The sequence below is a fragment of the Megascapheus bottae genome, chromosome 5 (assembly GCF_031878675.1).
Source record: "Megascapheus bottae isolate mThoBot1 chromosome 5, mThoBot2.hap1, whole genome shotgun sequence".
Lineage (NCBI taxonomy): Eukaryota > Metazoa > Chordata > Mammalia > Rodentia > Geomyidae > Megascapheus > Megascapheus bottae.
The window spans coordinates 84,869,889-84,896,473 of record NC_143513.1 but is presented as its reverse complement, the minus strand read 5'-3'; the positions used below and the strand labels follow the sequence as shown (position 1 = coordinate 84,896,473).

At 41.9% G+C, this 26,585-nt stretch overlaps 1 protein-coding gene and 1 pseudogene across 1 annotated transcript in view; one reads left to right on the top strand and one right to left on the bottom strand.

Moving 5' to 3' along the window:
• The window catches only part of LOC150063849 (large ribosomal subunit protein uL14-like), an 11,828-nt pseudogene extending 6,332 nt beyond the window's left edge, over positions 1-5,496 (bottom strand).
• Positions 1-26,585, top strand: part of Ptprn2 (protein tyrosine phosphatase receptor type N2) — a 228,394-nt gene that overhangs the window by 82,781 nt on the left and 119,028 nt on the right. The window lies entirely within an intron of this gene.

Genomic DNA, 26,585 nt, shown 5'->3' with positions numbered 1-26,585 from the left:
AAAACTCCTCCTGAAATGGCCAAATGATTACTCTCCTTGGCTTTGAAGGATATGCGCAATCATTTCCACTTCTTCTCTTCCTCCTCCTTCTCCTCTTTCTCTTGCTTATGTCTTTATCCCTCAATAACCCTTAAAAATGTAAAAATTATTCTTACCTCCAGGGCCCTGTGAAAAGAGAACAAGGGGTAGTTGAGGGATGTCAGTCTGATACCTACCTCACTTGTGTCCAAGAGTGTTCTCACATCAAACTCTTAACACTGGGCATTTTCTAGGAGAATTGATAGTGATCAGAATTGGATCATAGACCCCTCTTGACTGATTGGGGGTCACCTGTCCTCACATAGGACACCCCTCTTGATTGATTGGGGGTCACCTGTCCTCACATAGGACACCCCTCTTGACTGATTGGGGGTCACCTGTCCTCACATAGGACACCCCTCTTGTTGGCTTGGGCCTGGGTTGGACCAGGATGATTTCGTTCCAGTCTGGCTTCTAAACAGAGAGGCAGAGGAAAGCTATAATTTCTCATAATCCTTATAGTTGCATTATGCCTGGCATCCATCTGGAAAGATACTAAACAAGACACAAAAACAGGTAACAGATGTATCCACAGGTGGCTATTATATCTATGAACTCAGATTTAAATTTTTTCTTATAATTTTATTGTTATTATTAATGTGTTGCACAGAGGGCTACCATTTCTTAAGTCAGATGAGTACTTTTTTTGGGGACAATGTTATCCTTCCTTTACTTTCCCCCAGTTTCCCTCTTCCATCCTGCCCGCAAGTTATCTCAGTCATTTTCCACATAGTGTATATTGAATAACATAAGTGCATTTTCCACCTTTCCATCCTCCTTTTCTGCATCCACTTGTTTGCTTTTCTCCACGGAAGGAGAAAAAACCCCAAAGCAAACATGAACACCACCACGGCCGCCGCTGCCACCACCACCACCCACACAAAATGATTGTGTTTCCTTGTGTTCATTTGTGTTTCTCTCCTACGCATATTCTTCTTTACTCTGACTGTGTCTGACTGCCTGGAGTCCTATATAGGTTATATCTAGTCATATTTTAACTTTTGCTTCTGCATGTGAGAAAACACATGTCATTTGTCCCTCTGTACTTAGCTTTCCTCATGTAGCATGACTTGTTCTAGGTCTATCCATCTCCCTGCAAATGCCATCATCTCATTCTAATGGATGAATAAAATTCCATTGTGTTTATATAACCATGTTTTATCGATCTACTCATCTGCTGTGCGGTGTCTGGGCTACTTCTGCCACCTGGCTATTGAGAGTAGAGAGCAATGAACACGGATGGATGTGCAAGTGTTTTATTGCCTTCTCCTTGTCATGATCTGAGGGTCTCCTAGGGTGGTATGGCTAGAGGGAAGTTTGTTGGGGAACCCCCACACCTCCTTTCTGAGTGGTTGTACTGGTTCTGTCAACAGTGCAGAGGATTCCTTGTCATGATCTGAGGACCTCCTAGGGTGGTATGGCCATAGGGAAGTTTGTTGGGGAACCTCCACACCTCCCTTCTGAGTGGTTGTACTGGTTCTGTCAACAGTGCAGAGGATCCCTTTTCCACACATCCCTACCAGCACTTTTGTTGAACAAGTTCTTGATTATGGTCAAGGATGTTAAGTGATTTCTTTTGTGTCTATTTTGCATTCTGCTTCTGAGAAGCCTCTCTTAAGCTTCTTTGCCCATATATTGATTAGTAGTTTATTAGGATTTCTTTTGGGGGAGGGATAATTTTTTGAGCTCCTTATATGTTTTGGATATTAGGGTGTACTGCTGGTAAAGACCTTCTTCCAGTCTGTTGGCTTTCTTTTTAGTTTAGTAACTATGTCCTTTGCTGTGTAGAAACTTTTTATTTTTATGTAATCCCATTTGTGAAGACTTCTACCTCTGTTCCCCTGGAGCTCTACAAAAAGATTTTGCCTATGCCTATGAGTTCTCATGTTTCTCTTACTCTCCTTTGGAGTAAATTCCAAGTTTCTAGTCTGATGTTGAAGTCTTTGATCCACTTTGAGTTGATACCAATGAATGGTAACAGACAGGGATCCATTTTATAACTTTCTGCATGTTATATCTAGTTTTCTTATCACCAGTTATTGAAGAGGCTATCTCTTTTCTTTTCTTTTCTTTTCTTTTCTTTTCTTTTCTTTTCTTTTCTTTTCTTTTCTTTCCTTGTCTTGTCCTGTCTTATTGTCTTTTCTTTTTGCCAGTCCTGGGACTTGAATTCAAGATCTGGGCACTGTCCTTAAGCTTTCTCAAGGGCTAGTGCTGTACCACTTGAGCCACAGCATCATTTCCAGCTTTTTTTCTTTACATGTTGCGATACTGAAGAATTGAACCCAAGGCTTCATGCATGCTAGACAAACACTCTACCACTAGGCAACACTCCTGAGGCTATTTTTTTCTGACTGTATATTTGGCTCCCTTATCAAATATCAGATGACTGTGTTTGGTTTTTATATCCTGGTCTCCTAGTCTGTTCCATTGATCCTTGGGTCTATTTTGTGCTAATACCAAGCTGTTTTTGTTATTATAGCTTTGAATAGAGCTTGAGGTCTGGAATTTGAGGGTTTTGTTTGCCCATATGAATTCTTGAATTCTTGGATTTATTTCTTTCCTTCCTTTTTTCTTCCTTCCTTCCTTCCTTCCTTCCTTCCTTCCTTCCTTCCTTCCTTCCTTCCTTCCTTCTGTCTTCCTTCCTTCTCTCTCTTTCTTTCTTTCTTTCTTTCTTTCTTTCTTTCTTTCTTTCTTTCTTTCTTTCTTTCTTTCTTTCTTTCTTTCTTGTGGGTCATGGGACTTGAACTTGGCCTGGACACTGTCCCTGAGCTCTTCAGCAAGGCTACCACCCTACTCTTCAGCAAAGGCCCACTTCCTATTTTCTAGAAGTTAATTGGAGATAAGAGTCTCAGGTCCTTTTGTGCCTGGGCTGATTTTGAACCTTGATCCTCAGATCTCCGCCTCCTGAGTAGCTAGGATGACAGGCGTGAGCCACTATGCCAAGCCTGGATTGTTTTCTTTATCTTGGTGAAGAATGTCATTGGGGTTTTGAAAGGGTTACATTAAATTTGTAGATCATATTTGACAGTTTGGCCATTTTCACAATGTTAATTCTACTTATCCATGAACATGGGAAGTCCTTCCGTTTCCTGATTGTCATCTTCAATTTCTTTTTCATTATAGAGATCTTTTGCTTGCTTGGTTAGGTTTATTTCTAAAAATGTTTTTTGAGGCTACTGCAAATGGAATTTTTTTTTACTGATTTCCTTCTCACTGTACATATCACAGAATGATTCATCAGCTGGCATTTGTAAAATAGACCCGCTCCCATGACCTGAGGTCTGTTTTTCTTGTAATAATGTTGTCCTGGGGCCATATGCAAGTAGGGTGCCTCACAGAACAATTTGCATCTTGTAGTTCCTCTTGTAATTTCCATTGCTATAAAATGGCTGTCTTGGTCAGAAAAGACTCTGAAAAGGGGTGACTGAGTAATATGTAAGCACATTGACCTTCCCCTGAAAAACCAGGCATGAAAATGATGGTTGGGGTTATACCTCCATTCTCTCCCACTTTTCGGTCGCTTGCCTGAATCTGCATGTGGCTTGCTGTCCACTCGGGATTGGATGAATTTAAGTGGCCCAACTGTGCAAAACAGAGGCATGGTAAAGTAATTATGGCTTTGTGAGGGGAAACTGTGAGGCCAGGGAAATAACATTTACAAAGAGTTTTCTAAGGATGCAAAAAAATTCTGGTAACTATTAAATGAAAAGGAAGCTATGAAACCATACCAATAATGTGATCTTAACTATATAAGGAAATGTACCAAAGTGCTAATAGCACTTCCCGCAGACTGGTGGGGCGTGAATAATTTTAGATTTTTCTTCTCAGTTTCTGTGTGTGAACAAAAACCTTTTAAAAGAACAACCCAGGTGGCTTTTAGGATTTTGTGTGTGTGTGTGGCCCCGGCTTTGTTCTTGAAGGCAGGTGTTCACTACTTGAATCATGCTCCCAGCCCATTTTTTGCTTCAGTTATTTTTCAGGCAGGGGCTTGTATTTTTGCCAAGAGCCACCCTCAGACTGTGATCCTCCTGTGTATGGCTTCTGGGGTAGCTAGGATAATAAACGTGCATCACTATGCCCAGCTTATCAACTGAGAAGGCGTCTTAATAGCTTTCTTTTCCAGCTGGCCTAGAACCACACAGTGTTTGTGATCTTTGCCTCCCAAGTAGCTGGGATTACAGCTGTGAGATACCATGCTCGGTCAGCTGCAACTATCACTCTGATGTGCTTCACGGTCTCTGATGTGCACTGCACTTGCTCTTCTATTTTCATAATTACTTTTTATTCTTTTTTCTTCACTGAGAACAAATAATTTTAATAGGGCATTGGCTTTTTAAAATGCACTGAAGCATTGTGCAGTGCTGCCTGCATTAGATGCAATCCTGGGCCACAGTCTGCACATTCCTTTGCAACAGGTCCTGTGATGGCATCACCTTTCACCTCCCCCTTATTGTTTACTATGACACTTGCATTATCATCAACATAAAGGGATATACCATCGTTTCTCCTGCATGACTTTCGTTGTCGAATTACCACTGCAGGATGTACCTTCTTCCTTAACTCTGGTTTGCCTTTCTTGACTGTAGCCATCACCATGTCACCTGCACCAGCAGCAGGAAGTCTGTTCAGCTGCCCCTGATCCCCGTCACAGAGATGATATACAGGTTTTTGGCTCCTGTGTTGTCAGCACAGTTGATCACAGCTCCTATGGGAAGACCCAGCAAAATCCGATATTTCGCCCCAGAAAACCCACCACATCCTCACTTTGACGTCTTGGATGCCAGAAAAGGACTTTTTTCTTCTTTTTATGGTAAAGGAAGTGCTTCAGCACTCCTTTTTCTTTGTACGAGTACATTTCTAGGCACCCTCAGTTTAAAGTTCAGTTCCACATCACTATGTTAGCAAGTAGTTACAGGTAAGCAGAACCATGGAAATCAGGCAGAATTTGAAGCCTAGGAAGCATTAGGTGTTAACACCTTGACTATGGTGGTTGGAGTTTTAGCTCCTTTTTGGAAAGCAGGTAACACAGGACTTCACACAGTGTGTTATATGAAGTTTCTGGCTGCAGGCATTCCATGGCCTCCACCCAGGCCTTGGCCAGTTGGCCACTAGGGGAGATTATCTCCTGTGCCCAAAGCCACTGACAGTCTAGAAGATAGCCTCACAGCCACTTCAGGGTTTGACCCAACAACTAGGTGCTAAAGCCCGGCCAGGTTGGCAGATAAGATCCATTATCAAAGTGGTTGGCAGGCTTCTGCTTCCCAGGTCATTTTACTGGTGGTGCCTGGCTTGGCCACCAGGGCTGGAGTATGTCACATGACCAAGACCAGAGAGAATCATTTTGCTAATTTACTGCTCCATGCCCACCCCCAGAAGGCACCTCCGCCTTCTTGTGAGACTGTTTCCTAACACCGGCATGATGCTTGTTAATGAGTGTATATGTGTTCATGCTATGAGCACACACTTAAAAATCTCTAGCCAGAGACACCTAAGAAAAAGAGCAAGAGAGATCTTCAACGGAAACTTTTTCTCCAGCAGTTGTGGACATAGCCTTTGCAGAAAGTGATGTTCAGCTGGTCATGAAAGGCTGTCCTACTTCTCTGGGAGAATAATAGTGATGCCTCCCTCTCCTCCTTGACTGAGTAAAAGCATCTCCTTAACAAGGATGAGCGAATGATGGAAGCAGCATGAGTGGAATGGACAGTCCACTTATCCCTGCCCCAGACCTCTTTATCTCTGTGTGAGGATCACAGGGCATACAAGACCACATGCACACGAGTATCTGCCCCAGGAGGAAGCTGCTCACACACAGCCTGTGGAAGCCATTGAACAGTGCTTGGGTGCTGCAAACCAAAGGCTATGTCCCTGTTCCAATTTTCAGCAGTCTCTCAGCGTCTTGCTTTGTCCTACTCATCTACAAGGAAAACAGAATAGGTTCTGTGCAGGAGGGGTGTTGTGAAGACTATACCAAATAATACCTGCCACTGACGGAGTGACCCAGTGCACAGTAGGTATTTTTATGCCTAAATACAGAGTAGATGAGAGGTTTATTTCCCAAAGAATGTGGTTCAGAGGGTAAGATTCTAAGATCTCTGAGACTTAGGAACATCCTGGCTGAACCTGGTGCTGAGTTCGAAAGGCAGTTTGTTGATACTGTATGGAATAGTCAAGGGTCACTGGAGGGGAATCCATCCATGACCCCAAGGCCTGTGCTGAGGCCCATGTCATTTGCTGTGGGGGAAAAAGGTGGAGAATAGAGGTCAGCATTCCTGAGATCTGTGTCTCCACTCAGGTGTGGCACGGCTCCTGGCAGCTCTGCTGGGTACAAAGCAGGTGTCTGGTTCCTGTTTTACGGGTGTGGTGACCTCTTGCCTCTGCCAGAGAATCCATTTGTGCAGGCTGCTCTTGGTTCAAACCTCTTTCCTTTGACTTTAAAAGGTACTGGCTATCAAGTTGTCATTTGAGGATCACTTGTAGGCTGTTTCTTTGTCCTGACTAGTGGAGAGAGGACTCCTTGCTGTCTGCAGGATGAGTAAGTGGCTGCTGTCCAGGAGACTGGCTTGCATCCCACATGAGGTCCACTGGTTCGCCTTGATTTGTGTTTTGGGAGAAGAAAGGCATGGCATTGGGTATTGGAAGACATTCTTCATCTCTACTTTCTCTGTGGATCAGATATCAGATACATGTAGTGCTGAGGTTGCTTGAGCTGGTTGAACTAAAGGACAGTGCTGTGACTGAGTCTGAATGGATGGCCACCAACAGTCCAGGTTGTCAGTGACCTGTCCTGTCCTGTCCTGCTGCTGTGCTTTTCTGACCACATTTGCATTTCATGTGGACCAACAGGTTGCTTGTCTCCTTTCTCCTTCTTTTTCTTTTACTTTCTGAGACATGCACGAGTAAGTGTATGCATCTGACTGGAGAATCTGGCAGCCTTCAGCGTTCTTTGGCTCACTTCCATGTCCAGATTTGTAATTCAGAAAATCAGATGGTGTTTTGAAGCTGCTGCTACTGGGATTTGTTGAAATTTCACTATGCCTTCTCCAATTCTTCTCTCAAACTCAGCTGACTAAAGAACCAGAGACTTACTTTCGCTTTCAGTAATGTGGAGGCTGTCCGCAGTGTAGGACCTCCTCAGTAAACTCTCTTCTGAGTTCGTTGGTTATTTATTTATTTATTTGCAGTTGCAATTATTAGTCTAGTTTTACTGTACTGTTTTGGTTTCTCATGAAGATTCAGTGAGCTTGTAAAATTAATGAATTCTATTAAAATTGCATCCTAATGTTACTTTTCTATCATTCAAAAATAGTTTTTGAAGCCGAGCGCCGGTGGCTTGCACCTATAATCCTAGCTACTCAGGAGGCTGAGATTTGAGGATCAGAGTTCAAAACCAGCCAGGGCACTAAAGTCCATGAGACTCTTATCTCCAATTAACCATCAGAAAACCAGAAGTGGTGCTGTGGCTCAAGAGGTAGGGCAGTAGCCTTGAACTGAAGAGCTCAGGAGCAGTGAGCAAACAGGCCCAGAGTTCAAGTCCCACAACTGACAAAAAAGCCAAAAAGCTATTTTTGAAAATTTGAACAGTGGATTTTGTCAACGTTTTTTCTTTTTCCTGCTCTTGGGGTTGAACTCAGGGCCTGGGCACTGTCCTTGAGCCTCTTTGTGCTCAAGGTTAGTGTTCTGCTAACCACTAAGTCACTTCTGCCTTTTTCTGAGTAGTTTATTGGAGATAAGAGTATCATGGACTTCCACCCCAGAGCTGGCTTAGAAGCCTGAACCTTAGATCTCAGCCTCCTAAGTAGCTAGGATTACAGGCGTGAGCTCCTGGAACCGGGCACAAAGTGTTTCTGTGATGAAGGTTGCTTCTAGTGTGGGGCCCTAATTGCGGATGACAACACTTCCTCTTTCCAGCCTTGAGAATTTGTCACACAGTGCTTAGGATTAAGACAACTTAAGTTTGTTTTTTTAACCCAAACCTTTTTTTTGGGGGGGGTTACATTTTTCTTATTTTATTTTACCTATAAACAAACCCAAACATAGACATAGACCCACATGGTTGTAGAACTGTGATGACTGAATCACAGACCACAGAGTGCATCCTTATTTAAAACATCAAAAAGTAACCAGCGATTCAGAAACTTTGTTTTTTCAAATAGGCTTTCAGTGATTCCCTAGAATTCCCAAGCATGGGTTACCATAGCTCTATTTTATTGGCTTTTTTAAAATAACGTTTTCATTATTTATTATTTTATTCTATTTTTTAAACTTTAAAAAAATTTAATATATAGAGGGGTTACAGTTACATTCACCAGATAGTAGTTGGACTACTTCTCACACATTGATTCTCCTTATGTTTTTGTCCCCATTTTCCTCCCTCACCACCTCTCAATCATCTTGTTTTTCCCCCTTCCCTTTCCTATTTCAAATAAACAAATAAACATATATACAATACACCAGATAACAAAGTCAGATACTGTAACAATATGAGATTAACCAAAGGGCAACAAAAGAGAAGAGAAATAATGTAGTACCTTAAGAACAGCAATCACACAAGATAAAGCTCTTGTTTCCATATCCCGGAGATCCTGTATCTAGGTTTTGAGCTATTGTGATCCTCTGCTAGGAGAGTCCTAGGTATGTTCTAATTATTACAAATGAGGGAAACCATTGAGCCTATGTTCCTTTGGGTCTGGCTTAATTCATTTAATATGATTTTTTTCAAGTCTTTCCATTTCCTTACAATGAGGCGATGTCACTTCTTTCTGATGGCAACATAGAATTCCATTTTGTATGGGTACCACATCTTCTTGATCCAATCATCTACTGAGGACATCTGGGTTGGTTCCATATGTTCGCCATGGTAAATAGTGCTGCAGTGAACATTGTTGTGCCTGTGGCTTTAGTATGTCCTTGTAATGGCTTTAGTATGTCCTTTGATTAATAAAAATTATCTTTCCACAAGTTGATAAGTATATGCTGCAAATGTTTGGATGCAGACTTTAAAACCTCAATTCTGTCTCATTTCTATCAAGTGGAACATATGGCTTTGAAGGTGGCAGAGAGCGTGTCGGGAGAAGACCAGACAGCGTCTCACCACCACTCAGCCTTGATTCACTTTCATTTGCATGGAAACTGTATGAATGTTTTTGTTTCAGATCAAACATGTTTTTGAGCAAAGAGTACATTACCCAGCTGTCCTAAAAGCCATTACTTATCACTGCTCAAATTTAATCCAAGCCATCTGTTAGATTTCATTCTATTTATTTCTGAGGTGCACATCACAGGAAAGCTGCTTCTTGACATGTCTTACTTGGAGAAACTACAAAAAGAAAAACATGTCAGAAACGATAGATGTTATTTTTCAATGTATTCAGCAAAAATAATTCAATGCCATACTTCATTTAGCATTAAAAATCCAGTGCTACTAACAGAACTTGTGTGTGTGTGTGTGTGTGTGTGTGTGTGTGTGTGTGTGTGTGTGCAGTACTGAGGTTTGAAACTCAGGGCACACTTGAGTGCCCTGCCACTTGTTATACTTAGACTTTTTTGCTTTTATACTTTTTTTTTAAAGGGTCTCAAATTTGTTCCCAGCATGGACTGTCCTTCTACTTATGCTTCTTACATAGCTAAGGTGACAGACTTATACCTCCAAACCAGCTTTAAAAAAATAATTACTTTCTTATTATTGGTTGGGATAAGTCTTGTGAACTTTGTGCCTGGGCTTGTCTTCAGCCATGGTCCTTTTTTTAAAGTATTTTCTTTTCTTTTTTTAAATTGTGTTTTATTGTCAGGATAATGTACAGAGGGGTTACAGTTACATTCATCAGCTAGTGTGTTACATTACCTCTTGACCATTGATACCCCTTCCCATGTTTTCCTCCCACTTTTTCTCCCCCCACCCCTCCCAATCATCTTGTTTTTCCCCTTCCCTTTACTATTTCAAATAAATAAATAGGCATATATACAATATACCAGGTACCAAACTTAGATACAGTAATAGCATGAGATAAACCATAAGGGGAAAAAAGCGAAAAGAAATAACTTTACATAGCACATTAAGAACAACAATCACAAAGATAAACTTCTTGTTTCCATATCCTAGAGTTTGTCTGTCATGGGGCTTGAACTCTGGCCTGGACACTATCCCTGACCTCTTTAGCTCAGCACTATGGCTCTACTCCTTGAGCCACAATGCCATTTCCAGTTTTCTAGTAGTTAATTGGAGATAGGAGTCTCATCGGACTTTAGTACCCGGGCTGTCTTTGAACCACGATCCTCAGATCTCAGCCTCTCGAGTAGCTAATATTACAGGCATGAGCCACCGCACGGGTCCTTTCTATGCCTATTGCTGAGAAGACAGGATTACAGATATGAGTCATCTCACTTATCTTTAAAAATGAATTTTCCAGAGCATGGACTAGTGGTAGAGTGCTTGCTTAGCATGCACGAAGCCCTGGGTTCGATTTCTAGGTATCACATACTCAGAAAAAGCTGGAAGTGGAGCTGTGGCTCAACTGGCAGAGTGCTATCATTGAGCGAAAACTGTCCAATGATAGTGCCCAAGTCCTGAGTTCAATTCCAAGGATTGGCAAAAAAAAAAAAAAAGAATTAATTTCCCAGGCACAGTGGCTCACGTCAGGAGGCTGAGATCTAAGGATTGTGGTTCAAAGCCAGCCCTGGCACAAGAAAGTCCATGAGAGTCATCTGCAATTAACTACCAGAAAACTGGAAGTGGCACTGTGGCTCAAAGAGTAGGGCGGTAGCCTCGAGCTGAAGAGCTCAGGGACAGTGGCCAGGCCCAGAGTTCAAGCCCCATGACTGACCAAAAAAAAAAAGAATGAATTTCAAACTTCAAGAAGCAAGTCTATAGTTAATGAGCTGGTCTATACCAAAAGGAGAAATTATACATTGTGATTCTAGTCAGCATTTTAATCTTGATGTGTGTGTGTGTGTGTGTGTGATTCCAAACAGTTGGACACTCCCAGAGCCAGGCTGAGCCACCTTCTACACAACATGCCTGGCTCATGCTCATGAACCTCACAATAATGACATAGAGAAGACATGGAAAACACTGAATTTGGGGCAGCCTTGCTTGAAGAACAGCAAGGCATGGTTTTCATGACTCATCTCCATGGCAGCTCCAGTCTGTGGGAAGGGAAAATGTGTAAATTGTTTATACATAATGTCCATTAAACCTCATTTTCAAAAATGCCTTTTAATGAAAGGCATAAGCAAGCTTTGCAAATACACTGAGCTCTTGGACTCTGATGAAGCTGCAGGAGTTTGCGCTGCCTGCTGATGCTGTTCTGAGGTTTCTTCACCCCAGAATAGGGAGATTCAAAATGTTTGTGTTCTGAAGAGGGCCAGGTATGACACTCCCAGGGGTCCTGAGGCTCCATCCCAGCAAAGGGAACTCTGAAGTGTTTGTGTTCTTTGTGAGCTGAGCAGAGTGCAGGTGTCTCCTGTCTTCTCTGCTGCTTCTGGTGGCTGGTGTTCTTAATCTAGGGAAAAGACACTGCCATTTGCCCATGCTGAAAAGGAAAGCAGATACTAGGGAGAGAGGGAGAGGGAGAGAGAGGGAGGGGGAGAGAGACAGAAGTGGGAGGGAGGGATGGAGAGGGAAAGAGAGGGAGGGAGGGAGAGGGAGAGAGGTAGAGAGGGAAGGAGGGAGGGAGGGAGAGAAAGAGAGGGAAGGAGGGAGGGAGAGAAAGGGAGGGAGAGGGAGGGAAGGAAGAGAGGGAGGGAGAGGGAGATGGAGGGAGGGAGAGGGAGATGGATGGAGGAAGAGAGAGAGAGAGAGGGAGGGAGGGAGAGAAAGAGGGAGGGAGGGAGGGAAGGATTTCCCAGTTCTGTGACCAATTACCTAGTGTTTGAACACAAAGGTTCTAGAGAGCTATATCACAGGCTTATTAGCACATGGATTTGGAGACACTACAGATGCAGTCACATGAACAAAAGCAGAACAATTACCAGTGATGGGCCCTCAACAAATATTTGTGAAATAAAGAAGGAAGGAGGTAGCAAAACTCTTGAGTTTGGGACGGACCCAACACTAGGTAGGTTTTCTGTTTCTTCACAAAGTACTGAAAAGCTCCTCTTTCAGACAAGCTTTTTGAGATGAAGACTGCTCCCTGCCTGTGGCTTGGGGTGATGGCATGTGTGATCTCAAACTCCCTGGGGTGCACAGAGGTGCAGTGTAGGCACAGTGCACTGTTCTTGCTCAGGGCTCAATGCTGACAGGTCTGTGTGTCTGTGTGTCTGGCCTCGAGGTGTGGAACGGGATGAGGAGATCTGTGCCAGCCTGCCATGTCCCTGGACTTGGCACTAAGTCTCTTTCATTCCCTCATCATAGATAGCAAGTGACTGGTCCTCTGACAAGGGGAGGCATGCAGATCTGTGCCAAATTTAGCTTACTCTTACAATGAATTTGTCTTCTTGTAATTGTCTTGGGCTGGCTACATTGTTGTTGTTGTTTGCCAAAGCCGTTGGCACGGTTGGTCAGACTGACTCACTGGTGAGCAGCTGGCGGCCAGCCACAGCCCCTGTGGTGCTCCCATCTAGCCCTCGGGTAAGGCTGTGAGAGGAAAGTGCTCCTTAGAGTGCAGACACAAGGGTGTTCTAGCTGGTTTTGCTCTCACTCACTGGATTATCGGTTGTTTCCAGCCCTGGCAGGTGCATTAGAGAAGACGAAAGGCCAGCTCATCCCGCTGTCTGTTGGAGGTCTAGGTCCACCCACGGCTGCTTCTTAGGTGGAGGAGTCCTCTAATTAGACTGTGTGTGGCCCAGACATATTTCACTCACTTAAAAGAGTGCTTTATTTTTCTATTAAATACTTTATCAACATTGATTTTTACATCATATTTCAAATGACGTGTTTAACAAACAAGTATTCAGGAAGGGAATCTCTATATACAGTCACTGGCACTTAGATTTTTAGAACATAATTAAAATTAGGCTGAGGGTTTGTGTGTCATAGATGCATACTAATCTGTGTAATAAAACATTATGCTTATGGAATGCTTTATTTTTAGTCTGTAGTTGGGTTCACATGCCAAGTAAACTGAAAATGGGATTCTTTCTGACTTCTTCAATAATAGGAGTAAAAACAAACGTGGAAAGGGGAATGAGGTAGTGATTGCAGCCATGGACACATCAGGAAGTAAACTGGTTTACCACCTCCACTGTAAGTGGAATTATGACAGGAACAGCCCCATTAATCTCATCGCGTGCCTTTAACTCAGTTGGGGAGATTCTCTTCTTAGCCTTCTTGTGTGGATGATAGTACCAGTTTCCTTTCAACAAGTTAGTGTGATGGAGTTGGGGTAGGTGGAAACTGCTCTGAGATGTGGTTGAGGCTGCCCCACCCCCTTGACACAGCTCAACGGTAGGGCAGAGTCCGTGGAGTATGAACAACCTTGGCACGGGCTTGCAGTTGAGCATCCCAGTGCAGACGATGGTGCTGGATTTCGGGCCTTTGTGGCCATGAAAGTGAGGGCTGCCTCTGGGTTGCATTCACAGTGCAGCCAGCCAGATTATTCGTAATGAGAATTCTCAGTGGATGATTTGGATGCATTACTACAGCTGAGCTCAAAGAGCACCTAATTTCTTTAGCAGTCCTCTCTCTCACAGACCCAATTACTGTAGTGAAATTTGGTCCAGGAAGATGTGATGAGATTCTATTTCAAGGTTGCTTCTTTTCCTCTCACTGAGGAGTGGGCAGTCATTGTGAACCACGTCGACACGGTCCTGGACCTGTGCTTAGCAAAGCATCAGTAGTCTTCCTTAATCACCCTGCCACGCTCCTGGGCCTGTGCTTAGAACTTAGTGCTTCAGCCTGCTGATCTGGGTCTTTTTTTCTCTTCAGGTGAGTACTTTGTATCAGCTCCTTTGCCTTAACCAAATTATTTGGTAAAGCAATCTTTTTATTTTATTTTATTGTCGGGGTAATGTACAGAGGGTTTACAGTAACATTTGTCAGCTAGTGGGTGCATTACTTCTCATGCATTGATACCCTTCTCATGTTTCTGTCCCCGTTTCCCACCCCCCACCCCCTTCCACTCATCTTGTTTTTTCCCCCTTTTCCTTCCCTATTTCAAATAAACAAACATATTATATCAGCTAACAAAGTCAGATTCAATAACCATATGAGATTAACCATAGGGGGAAAAAGACAAAAGAAATAACATAGTACCTTAAGAACAACAATCACAAAGATAGCCTCTTGTTTCCATGTCCTAGAGTTCATTTTGTTTAGTTTCATCCTGTATGATGATATGTACATAGCTTTTGAGCTATCATGATCCTCTGCTAGAGTCCTAGATGTGTACTAATTATTACAAATGGGGGAAACCATGGAGTCTATGTTCCTTTGGGTCTGGCTTACTTCACTTAATATGATTTCTTCCAGGTCTTTCCATTTCCTTACAATGGGGCAATGTCATTTTTTCTGATGGCAGCATAGAATTCCATTTTGTATAGGTACCACATCTTCTTGATCCAGTCATCTACTGAGGGGCATCTGGGTTGGTTCCATATCTTAGCTATGGTAGATAATGCTACAATGAACATCACTGTGCTAGTGGATTTAGTATGCCCTTGTTTCTGGACATTTGGGTAAATGCCAAGGAGTGGGATTTCTGGGCCATAGGAGAGCTCTATGTTTAGTCTTTTGAGGAATCTCCACAGTGCTTTCCATAGTGGTTGAATGAGTTGGCACTCCCACCAACAGTGTAGTAGTGATTGCTCCTGGCCACGTCCCCACCAGCATCTATTGTTATTAGATTTCTTGATCATGGCCATTCTCACTGGAGTGAGGTGGAATCTCAAAGTTGTTTTGATTTGCATTTCTTTTATGACCAGAGATGCTGAGCGTTTCTTCATGTGTGTATAGGCCATTCTTATTTCCTCTTCAGAGAAGACTCTCTTTAAGTCTTTGACCATTTTAATGGGATGGTTGTTTCTTTGAGGATTTGTTTTGGAGAGATTCAAATTTTTTAGTTGTAGGTATATTTTTAGAAATAAGATATTTGTTATATGGCTAGTGAAGATCTTCTCTCACTCTGTGGGCTTTCTATTTAACTTGCTAGCTATGTCCTTTACCATACAGAAGCTCTGCAGTTTAATGCAGTCCTGTTGTCCAAACTTTCTTTAATTTTTTGTGTTTCTATGTCTTTATTAAGAAAGTTTCGACCCATGCCAAGGAATTCTATTGTATCTCCTATTCCTTCCTGTAAAGTTTTGAGGGTATCTTCTTTTACCTCAAAGTCTTTGATCCATTTGGAATTAATTCTGGTGCATGGTGACATAGAAGGATCCAACTATAGTTTTCTACAGGTGTTTAACTAGTTCTGCCAGCACCACTTGTTGAAGAGGCTGTCTTTCTTCTTTCTTTCTTTCTTTCTTTCTTTCTTTCTTTCTTTCTTTCTTTCTTTCTTTCTTTCCTTTTTGACTCCCTTATCAACAATAGGTGGCCATAGGTCTGCAGGTTGATTTCTGAGTCTTCAGTTCTATTCCATTGGTTCTCAAGCCCGTTCTTATACCAGTACCACGCTGTTTTGATTACTATACCTCTATAATAGAGTCTAAAGTTGGTATTGATACTCCTCCTCCACTGTTCTTTCTGTTAAGGATTGTTTTTTGCTATATGGGGGTCTTTTATTTCTGTTTCATGAAAGAATTATGTTGGGATATTGATGGGTATTGCATTAAATTTGTAGATAGTCCTTGGCAGGATTGCCATTTTCACGATGTTAATTCTTCCAATCCAGGAGCATGGGAGGTTTTTTCTACTTCCTCAATTCTGCCTTAATTTCCTTTCTCAGGTTTTTAAAGTTTTCATCATAAAGGTCCTTTACATCCTTTGTTAATTCCTAAGTATTTTGTTTTCTTTGAGGCTATTCCAAAAGGAGTTGCTTTCCTACTTCTGCATCACTCTTCTCATTGTTGGCATACAGGAAAGTCACTGATATTTGAGGGTTAATTTTATACCCTGCTACTTTGCTAACGTTTTGAATCAGCTCAAGCAACTTGGGAGTGGAGTCTATAGGGTTCTTTAAATACAGAATCATGTCATCTGTAAAGAGGGAAAGTTCCCCTTCCTCTTTCCCTATTTGAATCCCTTTTATGTTTGCTTCTTGCCTTATTGCTCTGCTAGGAATTCTAATACTACATTGAAGAGGAGTGGAGAGAATGGGCATCCTTATCTTCTTCCTGATTTTAGAGGAAATGGCTTTAGCTTTTTGCCCTAAGTATAATGCTAGCTGTAGGTTTATCATACACGGCTTTTATCATAGTGAGGAATGTTCCATGGATTCCTAGTTTCTCCAGAGCTTTTAGTATATAGGAGTGTTGGATCTTTCTGCATCTTTTGAGATGATAATATGATTCTTGTCCTTGCTCATGTTGATGTGATGAATTATATTAATTGACCTGCGTATATTGAACCAGCTTTGAATCCCTGTGATGAATCCTATTTGATCATAGTGTATAATTTTTTGATGAGTTGCTAAGATTGTTGGCCAGTATTTTGTTGAGAAGTTTTGCATGACTGTTCATCAAAGAAATAGGTCTATGGTTCTCTTTATTTAATGAGTCCCTGTCTGGTTTTAGGATTAGGGTTATGCTGGCTTCATAGAATGAGTTTGGCAAAGAGCCTTCACTTTCAATTTCGTTGGAGAGTTTGAGGAGTATTGGTGTGAGCTCTGTTTTGAAGACCTTATAGAATTCAGCTGTGAATCCATCAAGTCCTGGGCTTTTCTTGCATAGGGGGTCTCATTGCCATTTCTATTTCATTACTTGAAATATGTCTGTTTAGTTAGCTTAGATCTTTTTGGTTCAGTCTGGATATGACAATATTGGCTAGAAATTCATCCATCTCTTCTAGATTCTCAAATTTGTTTGAAAAGTATTCCTTTATGATGCTCTGGATTTTGGTAATTTCTGTCATGACATTTCCATTCTTGTCCATGATTTTGTTTATTTGGATGTGTTCCCTTCTTTTTTTGAGGTCAGATTGGCTAAGGGTCTGTCAATTTTGTTCATTTTATCAAAGAACCAACTCCTTGTTTTGTTGATTCCTTCCTTGTTTTTTTTTTTGGACTCTAATCCATTTAATTCTGCTTTAATTTTAATAATTTGTTTCCTTCTACTGGATTTGGAATTGGTTTGTTGCTCTTTTTCCAAGAGCTTAAGGTGTACCATTAAATAGTTGGTTTGAGATTTTTCTAATTTGTTAATGAAGGCACTCAGAGCTATAAATTTTCCTCTGAGTATTGCCTTTGCTGTGTTCCAAAGAAGCTGGTATTTTGTGTGGTCCTTTTTGTTAAATAACATAAAGCGTTGAATTTCTGTTCTGGTCTCTTCAATGACCCACTGGTGATTCGACAATGTGCTGTTCAATCTCCATGAGTTATGGGGTTTCCCTTGGTGGAAATCGGTGTTCAGTTCCAATTTTATACCATTGTGATCTGAGAGAATGCAGGGAATAATTTCAGTGTTTCTGAATTTATACAGGTTTGCTTTAAATGTGGTTTATTTTAGAAAATGTTCCATGTACTGCTGAAAAAAACGTATATTCTGGTGTTGCTGTGTGGAATACCCTACAGAAGTCTGTTAGGTCTAGTTGATCCATGCAGTTGTTCAGTTCTAATGTTTCTCTGTTGAGTTTTTTGCTTTATTGATGTATCCAGAGGTAACAATGGTGTGTTAAAGTCACCGACAATTGTTGGTGACTGTGTTTGGATCTGTGTGTGGTTTTAGTGTAAATAAAGTTTGTTTGATGAAGTTGGGTGCTCTGGCATCAGGTGTGTAGATAGTCAGGATTGTTATATCCTCCTGAAGGAGAGATCCCTTTATTTGTATGAAATACCCTTCTTTGTCTCTTCTCACTAATTTTAGTTTGACATCTAATTTATCTGATATGGTGATGGTAACTCCAGTCTGTTTATGGGGGCCATTAGCTTGATAGATTTTATTCCACTCTTAGAATGTTTGTTTTTTTTGGGTAAGATGTGTCTCTTGAAGATAGCAGAAAAATGGATCTTGCTTTTTGATCTATGCTGTTTAGTTGGAAAGTGAAGTCCATTGATATTGAGGGTTAGGATTGAAAAATATTTACTAGTTCCTACCATTTTTTTTCTATTTCATTAGGGCCCATGGTTTGTCGATTCTTGCTGTGATTATCTGGCATGCTTTTTAGGTGCCATTTCTCTATCAATATCATGTTTGTGTTGATTTTCAATATGTAAAACATCTGAGAATTTTCTGTAATGCCGGTTTGGTTAATATATACTGTTTCAATTTTTCCTTGCTGTAGAAGGTTTTTATTTTTCCCTCAGCTATGAATGAGAGCTTAGCTGGGTACAGTATTCTTGGTTAGTAGTTATTTGTCTTTAGGGCATGACATACATCATTCCAAGCTCTTCTTGCTTGCGTGGTCTTTGCTGAGAAATCTGTGGTTATTCTGATTAGTTTTCCTTTGTAGGTGATTGTTCTCTTCTCTCTGGCTGCTTTAAGGATCCTTTCTATTGCTCCTGTATGGATTATAATGTGGTGGTGGAATGTCTCTTTTCTGGTCATGTCTGTTTGGAGTTTTAGAAGCTTCTTATATCTGGATGGGCCTGTATTTCTGGATGTTTGGGAAGTTCTCTGAGATGATTCCCTGAAGTATATTTCCAATTCCATTAACGTTCTCCAGGTCCTCCTCAATACCGATTAGCCTTAAATTAAGCTCCCTAATTGTATCTTGGAGCTCCTGAAGAGATCTGTTATATTTCTGGGACTTGGTTTGAATCATTTTCAGTCTTTATAAGCTCTAGGCTATCTTCAAAGATTCCCTCTTCTGCATTGTTTAACCTGCTATCAATTCTTTCTGCTTTGTTCTTCAACTCCCTTCTTTCTAGTTGGTCAGTTTTGATGCCTTGCATCTCTTGTTTTAGGTCTTGTATGGATTTCTTTATCTCCTTGATTTTGATTTGAGTGCTCTCTTTGAAGTCGTTTAGCTCAGAGGCTTTACTCTCATTGGACTTTTGTTGGAATTCATTCAGCTTTCTGTTTGTGCATTCTATGAATTCCTCCCTCATTCTTTGATTGGCTTCATCACATTCATGTATATCCTTTTTATGCTTTCAAACTTTTCATTTATCATGTTTACCAACAGCATTTGTAGAACATTTAGAGGACCCTCTAGGTTTCCCATTGACTGCTCTGTTGCCCATTTGAGTGGGAGATGTACTTCCTTGACTTGCCATTTTTCTTGAGTCTCTTGTTCTTCCATTTGGAAATGGTAGCAAGACTAATACCACACAAGATTACAATTTTAAGATAAGCACCAACCTGGGCCCTGGCTGTTCTCTTCTGGCCCCAGCTGGGGTCTGGGCATGAGAGGGAGCTGATGTGAGCACTTGTTCCTGGGCCACGTGCCCACAGGTATGTCACCCACCTGATGAAGAGGATTCAGAGAGGCCCAGGGTGGGGCATCTCCATCAAGCTACAGGAGGAGGAGAGAGAAAGGAGGGATAACTACGTCCCGGAGGTCTCAGCCTTGGATCAGGAGATGATGGACGTTGGCCCTGACACTAAGGGGATTACGGAAGCTTCTGGACTTAGGCAGCCTCACCAACCTGCACGTCACTCAGCCTACCGTCAGGATGAACTCCAAAACTCCACGCGGAGCTGTTCAACCGCTGTGCTGAAATATTTTCAATTAAAAAAGAGCCAATCTAGTGCTTTACAGTTGCCCAGACTATAGAGGTTCACGATCTTAGATTGGTATTCTCTTTCTCTCCCCCCTCCCTCTCTCCTTTGTGCACTTACAAACAAATCCAATACCACCACCAAACACAGTTTTATGACAAAGAAAATCCAATCCCTATGAGATTTAAATAATTCAACAACAATTAACTGTAGATCTATGAACTATGGGAATTGAAGAAGCAACAAAGGACCAGAGGTAGAAAGGTATTATGAAAGGCAAGAGGGGGAAATAAGAGGAGAGTAAGGAAAGGGAAGGAATAGAGTGGAGACAACTGTGACCTAAAGTGAGAGAAAGGGAAAATAAAGAATAAAAAAAGAAAAAAGAAAAATGAAAAAACTTAAAAAATAAAACAAAAAGAATATATAAAAGAAAAAAGAAAACTATGTAAAAGATTAATAAAAACACTTCATAATTATGAGTGCATAAAGAAGAAACACCAGTGAGATTAGGGCTGGAGTTTGGCCTAGTGGTAAAGTGCTTGCCTAGCACACACGAAGACCCGGGTTCGATTCTTTGGTATCATATACATGGAAAAAGCTGCAAGTGGTGCTGTGGCTCAAGTGGTAGAGCTCTTGACTTGAGGAAACCCAAGGACAGTGCTCAGGCCCTGAGTGCAAGGCCCAGGAAGGGCAAAACCCCCCCAAACAAACAAACAAAAAAAAAAAACAAAAACAGTGAGACTGAAAAACAGGGGACTGAATCAATAAAAATATAATCTGAATCAAGTATGTACATGATGAAGGAGGACATCTACTGATTGCTGTCACTATGTTTCTAGGAGTGAAAAAAAAGGGAAAAAAAGATGGAGGAAAAAATGGGCAAAAAAGGGAACAAGTAAAAATGAAAACTGAAAAAAGTAATAAAAATTTAAAAATTATAATTAGGAAAAATATTCCTCAGTTTTTGTGGGAAACTTATGTCTCCACTGAATTCAGGATCCAGTCTCTTTATGAAATCTCTTCTCTCCTTGTGATCATTTGTTTTCCTTTGTCTTAGTTGATTTTTCCAATAACTTTGTTTGAGTGGGCAGAAAAACTTCTGCCTCATAGACTTGAGGTCTTTGTGACTGCCCACCCAGCCTAATTTACTGGCAGGGCAAAGAGCTTTATGTGTCCTGCAGGAGAGAGTTGGCTGTTTTCAGTAGCTTGAATGTGAGTGGAGTTGTATTCTATCTGGAATCAATGGCCAGCTTCAAACTCACTCTGACCAAGCCTAGATCACTATTGTTCTTGCCAGTTCAGCTGAGAGTGGCCTAGGGGTGGGCTGCCTCTGGATTTGTTTACCAGAAAAGGAAAGCTGCTCCACCCAGGGAGGAATTGCTCCCACCTTGGGCAGGGAACCAACTGCTTGGCCAAGCTGACACTAGTCTGAAACCTTTGCCCTTTTGAGAAATGGCTAGTAAGGCAATCTTACTAAAACATCATGTGCTGTTTGCTCATGGTTAGGGAGTGACTGAGGTTGATGACAAGAAGTGACTGTCATAAGCTGTTTTGGGCTGTTTAGGATTTAGCATCTAATTTCCCGTCATTTACATCCACTTGCTCTTTAGCTTTGCACAGATTTCCTTGGACCCAGTGTTCTCACCCATGAAGAAACTTGGGTCGGTCTAACTCTAGCGTTTTAGGGAAGCCCTGGTTTGAAGGGGGCTGGGATCACTGTGTCTAGATGAGTACTGTGGCTTTGTGATGTCATGTTGAAGTCCGGGGAACCCTTAGGACTGTAGTTCCCTGATTTTAAGTAACATAGGCTCAGAGACTTCCATTAGTCACTTTGGGTCCGGGCTACTAACTTATCTCAAATCACTGAGGTCCCCTAATTATGCCTTCTTTGGGAAAACTAAGCTAGCTGTTGACGGCCTCTTTCTTAACGATGGGCTGCCCTCTCTTCTGGTGCTTCTCAGAGGAGAGGTCTCTTGCTCATAGCATAGGTTTTAACAGTATTTCACAGCTAGAGTCTGTGCCTTCTCTGTCACCCTGAGCAGCACTGTCTTTGTGCCATTTCGTAGCGGAGGGAAGTCATATATATATATATATACATATATATACATATATATATGCATACACACACACATATATATATGTGGAGGGAGGGAATATGTACTCATGGAACTGTTTGAGGGTATTGGCGTGGGAGAGAGGAGAAGAGAATGTTACAGGGTGAACAATATTGAAAGATACTGCGTTTTTAAATGAAGATAGCAAAATGGAATGTACTGAAAGCTATTGAATAGTAGGGGGATGGGAGAATGGGGAATACTGAGAGTAAGACAAGGTTCATCTGTATATGCACGTGTGATACCACAAGGAAACTATTCAGACAATTAGTATACACTAAAAAAGAATGACAGAAATGTACTAGAGGCCCTGCCTGGGATACAGCTACTCTGGTGGAGGGAGGGTGGAGGAGAGTGTGAATATGGTCAACATACTTTACATACATATGTGAAAACAGAACTGAAACTTTTGTTTTGGTTAGTCATGGGACTTGAACTCTGGGCCTGGGCTCTCACTGTCCCCGAGCTCTTCAGCTCAAGACCACCTCCCTACCCCTGGAGCCATGCCCTACTTCTGGTTTTCTTGTGGTTAAATGGAGGTAAGAGTCTCATGGGACTTTAGTGCCCTGGCTGTCTTTGAATTGTGATCCTCAGATCTCAGCTTTCTGAGTAGCTAGGATTACCGGTGTGAGCCACTGTGCCTGGCTAGAACTGAAATTTGAGATTGGGTTTGGAAGGCCTTAGGTATGAAGGAGCGTGATGGTGGAATAAGTCTGATCAAGGTATACAGTACACATGTATGGACATGTCACAATGGAGCACCACTGTGCAATTAACTGATGGAAATAAAAAGTGGGAAGAAGAAAAAGCTGTATTTGGGAAGATAAAGTTATTACAGGACTGGTGGCAAGTTGTGGAAGTTAACTTTTTTTTTTTTTTTTGGTAGCTCTTGGGCCTTGAACTCAGCCTGGGCGCTGTCCCTGAGCTCTTCAGCTCAAGGCTACCACCCGACCCTTCAGCCAAGCCCCACTTCCTGTTTTCTAGAGGTTAATTGGAGATAAGAATCTCAGGTCCTTTTGTGCCCAGGCTGGCTTTGAACCTTGATCCTTAGATCTCTGCCTCCTGAGTAGCTAGGATTACAGGTGTGAGCCACTTTGTGTTCTTTAAAGTAGTGTTTCCATTGACAATGGTTTGGTTTGTATTTTACATTGATAGGAATGAAAAAATAAAAAGTATTACACAGGCAGGTTCAGTGTTCATGGTAAAAGGACTTTTGATCAAAATGTAGAATTTGAACTCAACTTTTTCTCCATAGCTTAGTTGTTGCTGTTGTCAAACCACGGAAGATGACGTGTGCTAAGGTAAATTTCTGAAAACAGAGGAAATCTTTTATTTACATAATCCAATTTGCTTTTTCTTGTTATCTGGACTTTTCTGAGCACATTGAGCCATTTGTTTTAATCCCATTTTGCATTAGTTTTCAGAGATGTATGTTAAGTGTATCATGTGATGGTACCACAAGAAGACAAGATGCAGGTCCAGTCAGAACGTGCTGACAGCTGAGATGCAGCTGCAGCTATTTGTTTCCTCCACCTCTTGTTAAACACCCACTTGAAATTCTGCTGTGGAGGAAGTAGCAGATTTGTTGTTCAAAAAGTTTGGCCTAGGAAGAGGGAAATTCTGCTCATTCTTTTGGTTTATTATGATTAGGGCATGCATAACAATGTTCCCACTACTTATTATTTTATTAACATTGACTACTTCTTTGGATGCAAGATTGCATCCCCATCATAGGCTTTTCCCATTGCAGACAGACAGGATGGTATTGCTCTTCCACACTGACTGCCACCAGATGGCAGTGTAACTTAACAGACAGAATCTTATCCCTCGCTGTAAGGAGCTCACCTCTTGGTTTAGGCATGGTTTCTTTCCTATTTTGATATCTTTCAAGGACCAGGGAGTTGGCAGGGAGTTGCGCACACCTCCCCACCCACTCCGAAGGGTCATTCAGAACAGTGGGAGAGGCCATCTTGTTTTCACTTTGGGTGGCTTCTAAATCTGCCTCTGGAGTGTCACGAGGACAGAGTGTAGGTCAGGCCGTGGTCATGTCTGTCTGGCAGCTCATGGGTCTTTGGATGCCATCTTGGGAGCAGGACCTTTAGGACTGTGCTAGTTTGTTGACAACTCTTTCTTAACGATGGGCTGCCCTCTCTTCTGGTGTTTTTCAGAGGAGAGGTCTCTTGCTCAAGGCGTAAGTTTTAACAGTATTTCACAGCCAGAGGCTGTGTCTTCTCTGTCACCCTGAACAGCATTGTCTTTGTGCCATCTCATAGCAGAGGGAAGTCATATCATTTACCTAAAGCCTTCGGCCACAGAGACAAAAATGGAGCAGGGGAGAGGTAAACAGAAACAAAGCCTTCCACGGGAACCATTTCCTGAATCCAGAAAGGCCTTCTGAAGGGACCCTGTTGCTCAGGGAGTAGAGCAGCAGAAAGTTCTTGTCTGTGATGCTGGGGGATAGGATCAGGTCCTCATGTGTGCTACGGAAAGACTCTCACCCCTGAAAAGTGATTTTTTAAAGATGTGTGGATGGGAAGAACACATGAACTGGGTAACTATGTCGGTGCCACATGCCAACAAGCGGTCGATGGCAGAATCAAATGTGGGCTCCTCTGAACCTGGGTTTCCCTGGTCTCCCAAGAGGGCTCTCAGTGGTCCCCAAGTGTGCGCCAATGGTGGCTGCCTCTTCCTCTGTGATAATGGCTCTTCGTGGGGGCCAGTTCGCAGCAGATACCTCAGCAATCTTATCTGTGGTTGGATATGTGGAATTGTCCTTTACTATTATAAAAGTATTTTGTTTTGTTTTGGATTTTTTTTTAAATTTAGGGCCTCCTATAGAGACAAGTCTTACTGTTTTAAGTATGAAGGGAGTATAGACTTTGTTGAGTTCTGGCAAATAAAAATTTAAACTTCCTGCTAAAACATAACAGGATAGACTATATTATAGACAGGAAAGATTTGTGCGAGTGAAACTCATATTACTAAGGCCCTTGCCACCCAGGAGCAGAAATCAGAGGCTGGCAACATAACAGCAGTTCCTCCAGTAGCTATCCCTCAGCTGTAGCTTAGAGGTTCATGAAGGTTCTCCTGGACAGGTGAAGCCTGGCTCACAAATGTTTTGCTGGGCCCCACCCACCCTGAGAGTCTGTGTGACTAGGGCCCGTGAATTCTAGGGGCAGGAGACCTTGAATCTAGAGTCCAGGAGTGATAGCTGCTGGAGGAATGGCGCTGCAGCTTAGGACAGGGAGCTCAAAAGGACAGCGACTCTCAGTACTCAACACTTTGGTCTTAATTGAAGCCAAAATTTGGACGTTAACTCAAAGTTTTCATTAAATTTGCATTGCCTTGGCCCTTACAGCATGATGATTTCAGGATATACTATCACAGTCAACTGAAACGACCATAAACTGATCCTGTTAATATTTATGGTTGGAGTTGAGGTTATGAAGAAATTTTTCTTTGATGGTGATGAGTAATTGTAAGTGCTAAATGTGCAGCGTAAAGGGACAAATTGAGTGTAGATGTGGTAAGACAGCTGGATTTTATTTACAAATGTCTTCTCTGCCCATATAAAGTAGTTCATTAAATGATTAATTAAACAGCAGTCTAAGCATTCACATAGTGAGAATAAGGAATACCCTTAGGAGAGGATCACAAGGGCTTGGAAGCTATGTGCATATGATCCATAAAATGGTGCTTATTTGAAATGAACTCCAAGAAATGGAAATAAGAGGGTTTTTTTTTTTAAATTGTAGTTTTCGGTTCCTTTTTTCTTTTTCTTTTGTTTGTTCCCCTTTGGTCACTGTTTTTGATTTATGTACCCTTTGTCTTGTATATAAGTTTATCTGATTTGGGGAGGGGAAGGGGAAGCACAGAAATCATGGAACAGAGGGCTAACTGGGGCTGCAGTGATACCACTGGACACTATGCTGGAAATGAACTATGCAACTTGTGCCTGGGAAAGGTTGTTAGATGGGGAAAACCTAGGAGAAAATGCGTGACATTATTCGAATGAAAGAAATGTATTTAGTACTTGACTTATGTACCTATAACCACTCTGTACATCACCCTTACAATAGAATTTAAGTTAAAAAAGAAATAAGAATTAAGTTAAATTAAAATGTGATCTGCTTGGTTTCGTGGAGACCAATTTGGTCTTCAGAAAGGAACATTAGCGGCACCTTAATAATCCCAGCTACGCAGGAAGCTGAGACCAGAGTATGGAGGATCGGTATATATGAAGTTCATGTGGGAGCATCTGTTATGCTTTGTTGTGTTAGGTAGAAAGATTGATTTCTGCCTATGAGAGGAGGTGGGTTCACTTTAGGGTTTGTTTCTGTGTGCCTTTGTCGCCTTTTTCTTGGCCTCTTGGCCTGTGTACCTTGGCACTGCACAGGGCCTCTGTAGGTGGTGTGGAGCCTCAGCTCCTAGCAGAGCGATCGGCCAGGTGACCACTTAGCTGGGCAGGTATGCTGAGGGGCAGCCTGTGCTTTGTCTGTTCCCACCCTGCTAGCCCTTGGCTCTGCTCTCTGGTGATGTGAATACGTGCTCTTGCAGAACAACAACCCACAATCAAGGATTAGGTGTGTAAGTGCCTCACCTCTTGCACTATTTGGTGGGTACTTCTGGGTCATTTTAGTATACAGAGTATGCCTGTTGGAACAAGAACTAGGTACCCATAGATCTTGCTGGAACAACAGCTCA